We start from the raw sequence: 14,243 nt of genomic DNA on the forward strand, positions 1-14,243 counted from the left end.
TGGATTATCACTTGATAATCTATTGCAGTGTCATAGTTAGCATTCAAAAAGTTTTTTCTCTATGTGTTTGGAGGCTAATGCTTCAGTACATCTGATCTCAGCAGAGTACTTAAACTTCACTTCACAGAAGATCAGATCCTGTATGGTAGGAGAGTTTTAGAATTACAGTGGGATCAATTGCTATGAGAATCCTTAATTCTTGGATAAGGTTTAATAGGCAAATGTAACAGAAAGAAAGCTGGGGCTGTTCAGCCTGGAGAAAAGAAGGCTCCAGGGAGATCTGAGAGTGGCCTTTCAAGTACCTGAAGGGAGGCTGTAAGAAGGAAGGGGGCAGACTCTTTAGCAGGGTCTGTTGGGATAGAACAAGGGGAAATGGTTTCAAACTTAAAGAGGGGAGGTTTAGATTGTATTTAAGGAAGATGCTTTTTACAGTAATGGTGGTGAGGCACTGGCTCAGGTTGTCCAGAGAGGTGGTAGATGACTCATCCAGGAAGACATTCAAGGTCAGGCTGCATGGGGCTCTGAGCAACCTTATCTATGTGTCCCTGTTCATTGCTGGAGAGATGGACTAGATGACTTTCAAATGTCCCTTCTAACTCAAACAATTCTATCCTGCAGAAAGGTTTTAAGGATTTAATATATTAAGAGAGATTGTCGTAACTTGTCTTAGCCATTTTATGACATTGGAGTACATATAATTTAGTGGGTTACTTCTTAAAAGAAAGTGCTTTTTCATATCTTACACTGGGAACATTTGACATGACATTGTTTTTTCCTTAATGCATGGAGGCTTTGTGCTAACAACCATACTGTGCAAGGCTGCAGGCTGCTGAGAAGCAATGTGGAGCAAGGAGTGCATGAAGTGAAATGTGACACAGATAGATGCAAGGAAAAGAGGAAGGTGGGAAGTGAAGAGGGGGAGAGCAAGAGTTTGTCCTAGAAAATCTATTTTTTTCTTTTTAAAGTTACATGTGCAATATTCATGTCCACTGGCTGTGTGGAAATAGTGAGTAAGGAGGGCAAAGGAGTTCTACAGGGGCTGAGGAAATACTGCATTTATAGGGAAAGAAGGCATAAATTTTTCCAATTTGCTTTTAAAGAAAGAATTTGTCTATAAACTATGAAAGGTGCAGCTCACCAGATGTTTTGTAACAATTGGTTATGAATTAAAAATAAGCTACTGTTTTAGTCTTCGAAATAAGAAATAAAATGACTTCTGATTGTTTCTGATTGGCAACAGCATAAACATATGTTTTTAATGAATAGAAATTAATAGAGCCTGTAGTTTTACTGAAATTGGTACTTTGTAGAACATTTCAAAGACTTTTGTTGCCTGTTCATGGAATATCTGTATTCCCCCTTATGTCAAAGGCACAGTATTTAGTCTTTGTCCCGATTTCCCCATTCAACAGGATTTACACGGTGTCACTGAAAGGAGAATTTGTCCTCTTGTGGCTTTCCTGCTGTTTTTTTTCACTTGACCCAGAAGCTAAAAAGTAGCATTGAATCAAGAAAATCCTGTGAAAAGTTCTGTATAAAAGAAAGCACTGCAGACCACCTACAGTGTGACACTTAGTGAGATGAAAGGATATTAACTCAGGAGCGCCTTGTGCTTTCAACAGGAATCTTGTTCCTTGTATATTACCAACAAAGATAACTAACATAATTTAATTACACTCTAATAGTAGTTGAAATGTATATGTCTTTTGGCATAATGCAATTTTTGTTTAGAAAATAAAGTATCTGTACATAGCCTTCAATTTTGCTGGAATTCCCTCCTGTGGGAAAAATGTTACTGAGGGGCTGTTGTCTTATGCATATTTGCACATACTATTTATGTTAACAAGCCAGGGAATTTTTTTTCTCTTTTAAATTGTAATTAAGATCAAGGGGTTATTTTATTCCTTTCTCCTTTATTTTAGGACTTTTAGTATCACCACGTCAAGGCTACTAGGTTCCTATAACAAGTTTGTGGCTTCTGGCATTCAAAAGTACAAGGAATTGCCAGAAAAATAGAGCTATTTTAATTATTTTTGCTCGTAGATTATTGAAAAAATACATAAAAGCTTCAAAAAATTCAGGAAATATTCCAGCTAGAGGCAAGAATGAGGTTAACAGTATCCCTTTAATCTTTGCTGAGTCTCAAACAACTGCCTGTACCACAGAATTAGCTCTACATAGCTATATTTACATGAAATGGGAATGTATGAAAACTGGTTAAAGAACATCACATAAATGCAGTGAAATATCTCCTGCCAGTTCCTGTCTAAAGTTTTCATGCTGCACTGCATTGGTATAACAGAGCAGTTTTCTGGATGCTCAAACATGCTGCCTGTGTTCGTGTAACAAACCATCAGAAGTTGAATAAGGAGTTTAGTCTGAAACAAGACTAAAGAAAAGCACTTCTCGATTGGCAAATATTTACTTTTACAAGTTGGAATGGATTAGTAAAACAATCATCTCAGTAGTGATGTTCATTTTATGCAAATATTTGCAAAATTATAAAGTCAGTCTGCTTTCTTTAGGAGGTTTTCGGCACATTAAAGGTGGTCAGTGATGTTCCTTATGCCAGCACCAAACTAATAGTTGGTGCTGCACTGGTTTGTTACGTTATTTGTTATAGACTTGGAACTTTAGAATTAATTTGCTTAAAGATCTCCTTGTGGAAAAACCCTGTAGAAGTAATCCCTTCTAAAATCATCCTAGAATGCTAGCACCTTTGCATAACAATAGATGCCTAAAATATACTACCGTACAAGAAATATACTTTCTTATTACTATGTTTTTCAAGTGATACAAATATGATCAGGGTTAGAAAGGAATGTTTACATTGGTGTATTGCTTCATAACTTACCATGAGATTAAATGTACCTGCACCTAAAGTATTTGCTGTTCAGCTGAGAACATGGCATAACAGATTGTCTACTAAATGCAGTGCTAAAAGGGGATTCTTGAGTTTCAAATAGAGACATTGAATTTCTGTACTGAACCATCATATTAATGAATATAATATGTGGCTTCTCTGAGTCAGAGGTCAAAGCTTGCTTCCAGATTTGCCGATTTTATATATTCAATTGTAACATTTGTCCCATGTGGCATTTTGGGACCAAAAGATCACAGAATCGGTGGTTGGAAGGGACATCTGGAGATCATCTTGTCCAAGGGAACTAAAAGCAGGTTCCTTACAATAGGTTGTATCTCACATGGAGATGTCCAGAAGATTTTTGAATATATCTATAGAAGGGGACTCCAGAACATTTCCGGGCAGCTAGTTCCAGTACTCTGTCACCTTCACTGTACAGAATTTTTTTGTCATGTTTGTATGGAACTTCCTATTCCTATCTTCCAGTTTGTGCCCTGTTGCTAGGATCCACTGAAAAGAGCCTGGCCACATCCATTTGACTTGTTCCCTTTAGATGTTTGTAAGCACTGATAAGATGACACCTCTGTCTCCTTTTCTCCAGCTGAACAGCCCCAGATCTCTCAGCCTTTCCTTGAAAATAAGGAACTGGGCTTTCTTGAGGATCTCTGTTTTGAATCAAGGAACCCAGTACTGGACAAAGTACTCCAGATATGGCCTCACCAGGGCAGAATAGATCATCTCCCTTGACCTGCTGGCCACACTCTTTTTAATGTACCCCAGGATACCATTGACCTTCTTGGCTACAAGGACACACTGCTGGCTTATGGCCAACATGTCCACCAGGACACCAAGATCCTTCTCTGCAGAGCTCTGCTCCAGCCCCTAGCCTGTACTGATACATGTAGATATTCCTCAACAGGAGCAAGACTCTACACTTGCTTTTGTTAAACCCCAGGTTCCTCTATGTGAAACTCTCCTATCCAGGTCTTGCTGAATGGCAGCACAACCTTCTGGTGAGAACAATGCCTCTTGGTGTCTTAGTTGACATTCAGGAATTGCATGCTTTTCATCTGGAGGGGAGGGGGCAACCTGAGGGCTGTAACAAACTGATCTAACAGCAGCAGCATTTTTTTTTAGTGTAAACTGAGTTATGCAGAGCAATACATGTAATACAGAAGGCTTTATTTACAACCTTTGAAAATTAGCCACAGAGATGTCAGCCATTCAGCGCCTTATATCACGCATTTTTTTCTTCTGATTTCTACTAAAAAGTGGAAAACCCAGCTATGAATTAGTGGGATACTTGTCTGTGGAAAATGGCTGAGAACATAACCCATAGCACTTGTAAACGTTAGCAACTTCAAATGCAGGCTTCATTACTACGTGTGAATCATTTATGAACTAACTTTTGATTTCTAATTAGTTATTAATGACTTGTTACAGACTATTATTACTCTTCACTAATGTGCCCAACATTGGGCAGTTGAGTACTGACTAACCTTGTCAGCTGAGTGTTTTCTGTGAATAGACAGGACTACAGGGACATGTCAGACTTTAGCACAGCAAGTAACATGCTTTCAAAACAGTTCTCTGATTGAAGAAATCATGTTTGTTCATGATGAAGACTGAACACAATATAGTGTTCTTCAAATGTTCTTGAAAACAACTGCAAAGAACTTGAGTGATTGTTGATAGTTTACATTATAGATGTATAATTGTTTTTTACTGATCTGTTTCTGTATTATCTGAGCAAGTTCTTCTGAAACAATTAATAAAATAACTATGTATCTGTCTCATTAATGGAACTAAGAAAAAAAAATTACTTAACTCTGATAGAAGTACTGGAGAATGTTCTTTCATATATCATTTTAGAGACTCCTGCCATACCTAGAAGCTTTTGAACATGCAGTGCCTTTATGTTAGGTCAGTTCCCATCAGCTTATACATGATGCATGGATTAATCTCTTCTGATGTATGAGATTTATTGGTCCTCTAGAAATAAACACATAAGCTGTTGCTGTGGACCTGACATGCCATATCTGGGGCCCATGAGAGCTCCAGGAGAGGTTTCCAGTTCACTGAGGCAGTCTTCAAGAGCCTCTGGGTAACTGAGGTGTCCTGAGCAAGGGGGTCTCACCTGCAGCACCTGCACTACCTCCAGGTTGTCACAAGGTACTTAAATGTCAGAGATATAGGATCAAAGACTTGGACTAAGAGCTCATGGCCAGTAGATGAGAGCTTGTACCTCTGTAGGTCTGTACTTGTATTCATAATTACCTGACAGCAGACCTGTCCCCTTCCTCATCTCCTATTTGCTCAGTCCCAGGTCCACAAGCACTACTGTTCACTATTAGGCCATTTCTAAGTAAGAAGTTGCTTTTTGTGTGTGTGTGTATGGGTAATGTCTATAATAATTATTAACGGTCTGATTTAAGTTTTCAGGTGGTCTCATTTTCCTCCTGACAGTGTAGTGTCTCTTTACTCTGTTCTTTCATCTTGACTGTGGATCTGAAGCACTGGCCCTGGTGTTCTTGAAGCAGGAGGATTTACATTCCTTTCGGTTTGTTCCAGCAGAAATGGTTTAAGACATCTCCTTCCCGCACATCTCATTTTCTATCTCATATCTTGTGATGATATTATCATCTTATTTCAGCCTGAGTTCATGGAAGAAGTTTTTTCCCCCAGAATTCTTTATGTTATGAAGCCTCTGTTTGAGTAACTATTATAGAGATATCCATCCTAGGACCTGTGCTTTCAATTACCATGTTAAAAACTGATTAAAGTCATATTAATAAATCCATACAATGGTGAAGGAAGATATTTTCTCAAGGGTTGCTCCATCCATCCATGCAAACATAGGAGATTGTGTTAGCAAGGTTCAACAAAGCAAAGTGCAACGTTTTGCACTTGGGTTGAAGGTATGGGTACGTATACAAACTGGAAGAACTCCTTGAGAATAGCACTGCTGATAAGTACTTAGATAGTACTTAGTACTTATCCTGTCTGATGAAAAACTTAACATGAGCCAGCAGTGTGTGCTTGCAGACTGGAAGGCCAATGGTTCCATCAGAAGAGGATTGGCCAGCAGCGCAAGTGATGTCATCGTGCCCCTCTACTCTGCCCTAATGAAGAACCATATAGAGTACTGCATCCAAGCCTAAGGTGCCCAAAACAGGTAAGATATGGAGCTTTTGGAGAGGGTCTACAGTAGGGCCATGAAGATGATCCAAAGGCTGGAGCACTTTTCCTATGAAGACAGGCTGAGAAAGCTCGGCTTGTTCAGCCTGGAGAAAAGGCTACAGGGAGACCTCATTGAGGCCTTCAAATAATTAAAGGAAGTTTATAAACAGGAAGGAAATCAACTTTTTATGTGAGTAGATTGAGATTGGACAAGGGGAAGTAGTTTTAAACTAAAGGAGGGGAGATTTCTCCTTTTTTTTAGATGTCAGAGGTACGTTTTTTACTGAGAGAGTGCTGGAGCAGGCTGCCCAGAGAGGTCGTGGATGTCCCATCCCTGGAGGTGTTTAAGGCCAGGTTACATGGGGCCCTGATCAATCTGATCCAGTATTTGATCTAGTGGTTGCCAACCTGTGGCAGGGATGTTGGAACTTGATGATCCTTGAGGTCCCTTCCAACCCAAGCCGTTCTATGATTCTATGATCCTCGAGCAGAAATACATTTTTTCAGGGACATTTGGACAACAACTGCATTGCAAAGTCACAGAGATGGAAAAAGTCCACACTAAAGGGTAGTGGAATACCAGGCAGTATACTGCCTTGTAGTAGCATTCCATCCCAGGTGTTACTGCCTGTTTTTGGAGAGTAGTATACAATTAAAAGTCACTGGAAGCCAAGTTTTTATACATTGTCAGCTGTCTGGGTATGACTTGGACATCCACGGAAACCATGCAGACACAGAAGAGTTCTGTCCCTCATCCAAGGGTGGTATCCACCTTACTCCTAGAAAATGTTTGTCTAATTTGTTCCCAGGATGGTCTGTTCCTCTTCTTAAGCAACTTTTTCACTAGAAAGATCTTCACATTCTTTTCTTCTGACTTTCCATAGCTTATCTTTGTCATTTTTTCACACTGAATGAGAATATCCATTTGCTTCTTCTTTGTAATTACCTTTTTTTGTTTTTTGAAGATGACTATTAGATCTATCCCCCTCCTTCTCCTCACCATGTTTTATTTCCTTCAGCTGTCCATCACAAACCACGTGCCTCTGGGGATTCTTACTGCTTTTGTTTGAGGTCTTTCCACTCCTCCTTGTTTTCCTTGAACTTTGTCTGAGAGCTGTACAGAACGTTCCTGCAAAGCATTTTTTTTGTTTGTTTGTTTGTTTTCTTTTTCTTTTTTTCTGGGAACTGCAGGAAAATTGAGGTTTTACACTCAGTTTTATAATGCGTTTCAGTGTATTTATTTCTTTGTGTCAGCAAGATACTGGTCACTAGTGCTCACCTACTGTAGGCTGTTCTGAGGAACTTCTGTCTAAACCACTACTGTTTATACTTGAGGGGCTTGTTACTGCTCCCTAACTCTATGACTTCGTACATTCTGCAACCATCTTCTATCATTTTTAGACTATTTTTCACCTATTTTTTAAGACGCTTTTGAATGTTTATCCTTTTCTTCCACAGGCCCAAAGCCATTGATATTTGATATCGTCCATTAACATGTGCCAGCAGTGTGTGGTTGCAGCAAGGAAAGCCAACAGTATTCTGGGTTCCATGAAGAGAGAGGTGGCCAACTCTGTCCTTGTAAAGCCCCATCCAGAGTACTATATTCAAGCCTAAGGCACCCAGTACAGAGAGAATGTTGTTGTACAGAGCTGCTAGAGCAGGTCTAGGTGAGGGCCACGAAGATCACAGAATCATAGAATCCTTAGAGTTAGAAGGGACCTTTAAAAGTTATTTTGTCCAGTTCCCCTGCAATGAACAGGGACATGCACAGCTTGATCAGGTTGCCCAGAGCCTGATACAGCCTCATCTTGAAATTCTCCAGTGAGGTGGTGAGGCACAGGCACAGGCTGCCCAGAGATCTGTGGATGCCCTGTCACTGGAGAATTTCCCTGGAGTTCAAGGCTGGGCTTGGGGCTTCCGCTGGTGAGTGGCAACTCTGCCCATAGCACAAGATTGAAACTAGATGACAATAGAGGTCCCTTCCAACCTTAGTCATTCTATGCTTCCATGATCCTAGACATTTATTCTATGATCTGCAAACAGTAGACATGCATGAGTTGTTCACTGAAAATATGGAGCAATACCAGTCCAGAAAAGCTATGTTTTTAAATGTCCTTTTTTTTTCTGATATAACATTACTGAAATGTGCTTTCCAAAGACTCAATTTCCTATAAGCCTTGAAAGCATCTTCCTGAGATAGCCTTCTTTAGTGTTTTCCCAGTTTGCTCCAGGTTATCCCTTGAAAGTACTGGCTTATAGCAATATGTGTGCAACCACTGCCTCTTCCCAAACAGCTGCCCTCTCTCAGAGGTACTGTCACAGCCAGTGCTAAATACAGGTGGTGACAGTACACCAGAGCCCAGTGTTGACACTTTCTAATAGCCTGGTAGCCTCCAGCAAGAGTCTGAAAATCTTTAATTATGCAGAAAGCCCCTAGACAGAGAAATCAGGAAGGCTGATGTTGAAATCCTTCCAAATTGCTAGTTTAGGTTTGTACCTGGCACCATGTGGGTGCTGTGGGCAGCCCAGCACACAGACCTGCAGGTATGTAGCCCATTTGTATTGATAGCTATGACTAATTTTAGCTTGAAAAAACAAACAACCTATCTGTGGTGTCGTTCAAAAATTGTAGTGGAATTCAATTATGAATGCTTGCTCAGAGCCGTTTAAATCAGAAGTTGCTGTTTTTGAGATATATAAAAATGGAGTTAGAACATTAGAGCCTGCAAAAGGCAAAAAACAGTTTGTACTCACTTGAAAAAAACAACAGAACAAAAAATCCAGGGGAGACAAGTGAGGAGGTGAAGTTAAGTGATTACAGCAGTCACTAGACACATCTTAGTACATCTCTAGTAATCACATCATTTCTTTTTTTTTATATTGCAGCAGAACACTACATTGCAGCACCATCAGGGAGGTTCTGTGAATAGTTATGTCTCTACACACTGATAACTGCACTCTTTGGATGAAAATTCCCTGTGTAGTTTCAAGTCTAAAGATCTCTTTTCGCCCCAGGTTTGTATATTTGTATACCCACTTATCTAATTTAATATTTTTTGGTCATGAAATAATCAGTCTCATACCACAGAAGTCCACTGCAGTCTGGAGCTGCAGATGTGGAATGCTTTTTCATTCAATCAAGCTCTTCCATTTCCGTGTTCTCTTGCATAACTGAAATGACACCATTACAAGCTGAAACTTGGAGACTTAGTGTCACCAGTCTCTAAGGAGAGTCAGGCTGAAGGCTGGTTAGCTGAGTGAATAAGTGAAATGATTATGGTGTTAAACAATAGAGTTTCACTATCAGATAGTCATAGGTGATATACCGCTGCCAGCCAAGCCCCATACCTGTGCTGAAGCTATTCTCCATGAGCACTCACAGCTGCAATTTTTCTAACAAGAAATTTACCTCACTGCTTCAGGTACTTTGGCCAATGCCTCTTCAAGCCTGCTACTGACAGAGTAAGAAAACATAAAAACAGTGCTTGATTCACATGTGTATGGCTTGTCAGGTGTAAGCAGCGTGTGAGAAGATGTTAATGGGAGACAGCAGCCCATGGCTTCTCTTCTCCTCGTGAACCTGCTAATGAGTTATCCTGATGTTGTATCCAGGAACTGGAGCACAGGGAAATGGGCCTATTGGCAAGCTTGGAACTGAATCTAGCTCTCCTGGTCTCAGGCTGGCTGTATCTCCAAATTGTGCCTCTTCTTTCTGTGTACTTGGAATTTCCCATAGGTCATTCCCCAACATGGGACAAAATGATATGCAGTTTCAGTCTTGCAACTTTGATTTATTTATGTCTGGCTGGATGTTTTCATCCTTGGCTTGAGAAAGGTTTGGTCTAAGAGGAGTTAAAGGATTCTGTTAGTTGCATTCATTTTCTGCTTCTTACAAAAGTAGAGAGATTTAAAGACCACTATTACTCAGAAAGGTTTTGAGGTGGTGGACTATACATCTAAAGCATATTTCCAATATTTCCAGTCATATCTCACTGTTGTGAGGAGATGCAGCCCTAGCTGAGGTAACAGGTAACACCTTTTTCCTGAGATCTCTTCTGGCAACAAGAAACCTTACTGAAGCAGGTGGGAATTCTGAATAAAAGCTGAAGGACTGTCTTCTTCACAGCATGTTCCGTTCACTGAGCCAGCTTCTGCATCTCTGAATGGCCACATTGACCTTTTTGATCATGCAGGAATCAACACAGTACCCCTCTGACCTCAGGAGGTATGAAGCCCAGCGGAGAGAAGAACAACCCAGGGAAAAGCAGAAGCAGTTTACATCAAATGAGGGAGTGCAGGCATCTCCATGTGAGGCAGCTTGTATGCAAAGACTTTCAAATCATCCACTTCAGGGTACTTAGAAACATAGAAACACAGAGTATCCTGACTTGGAAGGGATCCACAAGGATCATGTTCCCTTTAGGAGTATGAACACAATAAACATAAAGTGCTATTTTATGTCCCAACCCCGAAAATGACAGCCCTTCTGCTTTTATAGAATGTTATTGCTCCTAAAAGGACTGACTGTTTTGCAAGTTGCATCTGCAAAACAAACATAAAGGAGAAATCTTTGGTTTGCTGCTTGGAAGGTGAGTCAATGTTATCACCAAAACTGAATAAACAAGGCTTTATTCTCTGGTAGTAAAAATACAGCATTTTACTACCAGCACAAAAACAGCATTTTACAGGCAAGTTTTTTATATTCTTCTTTTGCAATATGAATATTTTATCTTCGTAATTTCTTTATCTATGCTTGACCTACCATACAAATCAGTATAACATCATAGGACTGCTTCTAGTGGCTGGTTATCCCTGGAAAGTGCATACAAGGGCGTTGGCTTCTTTGTACTTTTTCAGTGAGCTTAAATGTTCTTATTCCTATAAAGATCTGAATGCACATTTTTGAGTTCCAGTCTGGCTTACAGGAGTGCGAATAATTAGCAGCTATCTATCTCAGTAACTGGAATTATGGAAGTACAACTGAGGAAAATATGGCTTAAGAGTTTCCAAGTACAAAAACTGAATTTTGCCAGTAGGATTCAAAGCTGGGGTGAAAGCTATGCAGTTGTTTTATTGCCATCTTGCTGTACTCCTTATATGACTGTCGTGTGCCTTTTTCACCTTCAGAATGCTGCCAAAGAATAATATCAGCAGCATTTAATCTCACCAATGTGTTAGGTGACTGCAGTATCACCTTTTTCCACACAAAGATAAAAATAATAGTTCCTTCCCCTTGTGGCTTAATGTGCTATTCTTTTACAATTTTAATGTCTTTTACCTCTTTCTTTGTTTCATTATCTGTGAATATGCATTGCCTCCTTTCCATCTTCTGCTGTAGCTCCTAAGTGTCAAAGCATTCAGTGCTTGAAATTCAACTCTCTTCAGAAAGTGCAAAGGAAGCACGTTATGACAGGATCTTGAAACACAAGAGGGGTGAGTGAAGGCGGTGTTTGGGACAGTGGACAGCAGAGATAAAACAAAGAAAAAGGGTGAGGAAGAAATATTACAGATACATCCCTTGTTTAATGACATAAATATCCAGTATTCAGCATATAAAAAAAGGTAAAAATTATCTCTCAGGTGGTGTTATGAAGCAGTGTTTAGCAAGCATCCATTTTTACTGTTATCTACTTTCATGTTGGGTTTGGACTTGTACATATTGCTTAAGGAGATATGAAGTACGTACATGAGTATATCTTCTCTCCTGGATTTTGGAGGAGATTGCATCGTATGCACCATGTAGAAAAATATTTTGATTAACCATTTGATACATTAGTTATCATGTCTAAGTACGTCTAAATATCCCCAAGAGAGGAAAAGACAGACTCTGTCTGAATCAGAGCAGGTTTACTGATTTTATTCTCTATTCATCTTCTATACTGCTTACATCTTGATAGGGGTAAAGGAAATGCTCTGCTGTTAAAGAAATGAGATGCTCTTATTCTCTTCTGTCACATTCAAATGATGCTTTAGAAAAGGTAAACAAGAACATGGACATTCAAAGGATGGGACTGCAGGATGAAGATGAAACTTAAAGAGACCCATATGTGTCCCTCCGGACAAATGCTGGAACAGATCTGGGCTGGCAGCAGCTAACCCATTTGGACATAGCATCACCCTTTCCCTGTGATTGCTTAACTATGACCACTGCTGAGCCTGCTGGCTGTGGCAACCTTTTGAAACCTTGTCCAATATGCACAGTAGAGTGAATACAGATAGAGAACACCATTTCTTGGGGATTTCTAGAAGCCTCTGCTTTAATTTCCTTCTATTCAAAAAAAATAGAGTCATGCAATCAAAAAATCATAGAATTGTTTGAGTTGGAAGGAATCCTCAATGTTCATCTAGTGCAACTCCCCTGCAAAGAACAGGAACATGCATAGCTCGATCAGGTTGCTCAGAGCCCCATCCAGCCTGACCTTTAATGTCTCCAATGACAAGGCATCCACCTCCCTGAGCAACCCATTCCAGTGCCTCAGTGCCCTTACTGCGATAAACTTTTCCTTATATCCAATCTAAATCTCCCCTCTTTAAGACTGAAATATTTTCCCTTTGTTCTATCACAACACACCTTGCTAAAGTGTCTGTCCTCTTCTTTATTACAACTCAACTCCTCTTTAGATACAGAAAGGCTGTTCTTAGGTCTCCCCGATGCTTTCTTGCCTTCTGCATATTTTAATACATTTCCCATATAAAATATCTTGGAATTTAGCAATTTTTAATTCATCACAAGAACTCACATAACATGTACCATGTCTGACATGTAATTGCCTTTCGTTCTCATTGAAAAATTAGTTTGATTTCTTCTTTGCATTTATATGGCCCTGAGCACAGTCTGATCATGATGGGGAAATGCTGGAAGTCAAACCAACACTACCTGCACAGAATAACAATAGGGAATATGCTTCTGCCTTTACTTACTGACAGCTTAACTTGACTCTCAGAGGACACGAGCATTTCTCATTTGAACTGCCAATAAAATACACATCAGATGGTAAAATTCCAGCATCAGCGTGATCCTTTAACATAAAAGGTTCAAAGAAAGCGCCACTTCATCCATACATCAACCACTCTGTGATCCATAGAGCTAATCCCAGAGAATGCCATATTTCAGACATAGGTTAGCCTTAAACGGATGTGCAAGGTTACATGACAGGAATGCAAACATCCTGCTAAGTCTTAAAGCTGGGGTATTTCTCAGGTAGTAGGGCTGAAATTTAAAACTCTTATTTCTTCATTCTGATGACGACCTTGCTGATTTGAGCATGATGGATGATTCTGAGATACGTACCATTGAGAGGCATGGGAAGAATGAATTCCTCTGCCTCTTAAAAAATGCAGTCAAAAGAGAGTTTTAGCACAATATTAGTTCTCTAACATATACAGTGTGAAGAGTTCATTTCAGGAAGCTTTAAAAAGCACATTATACAGAAGATTCATTGCCAAAAAGTTACTAAGAGGTTTCAGTAGTGCAGGCAGGAGATATAGTTACAAAACATAAATAAAATATGCTTATTAGGATACCAAAGGAATCCACTGAATGAAATTCCTCCCATGTATCAGGTGATACAAAGTTTAAGACTGCTCACATTGTACCTCGGCCCCCAATACAGAATTTTAGTCTTTCAGATTTCATCTAGATTTTGGGGATGTGCAAAGACATGTCTCAGAATCTGGAGACCAGAGGACTGAAAAAAAAAGATACTTTGACTGCAAGGAATATCTTTTAAAAATGTCTTTTTCATCCACTCCTCTTGGTTAGCTTGATTGAATGGTTTAAAATTACTTATTTAATTAACACATGTCACTAATACTGCCTGGACATATTTTTTTTTTCCTGAGAAATTAAGCCTTTTGAACCAGAGAAACCACTGAAAAATAACTTGAATCTTTGCCCTGCCCAGCCCCTTTTCAGAAGCTCACCTGTTTGCTTATGTCACTTCTGTTTGTTCTGCAGTAAATTCAGTTCTGGGATAGTCCCTTTAGCGTGTTACTTGTATGAATTGCCATATCTAAACCAGTACTTAGCCCAGACCTCTCAGGGGATGGCAAAGCAAACCATTTTGTTACATTTCACTATTGATTTTTTAAGTAAAATGAAAAAACAAAAAGACTTGCTTAATTGCTGAAATTATTTTTTAACCTTATTAAGGAATGTATTAGTACTTTCGGATCTACACTGCTGATGAGGAAAAACAAT

This window comes from Cyrtonyx montezumae, unplaced genomic scaffold (genome assembly GCF_038088225.1).
Source record: "Cyrtonyx montezumae isolate F1298 unplaced genomic scaffold, pur_monq_1.0 scaffold_12, whole genome shotgun sequence".
Classification (NCBI taxonomy): domain Eukaryota; kingdom Metazoa; phylum Chordata; class Aves; order Galliformes; family Odontophoridae; genus Cyrtonyx; species Cyrtonyx montezumae.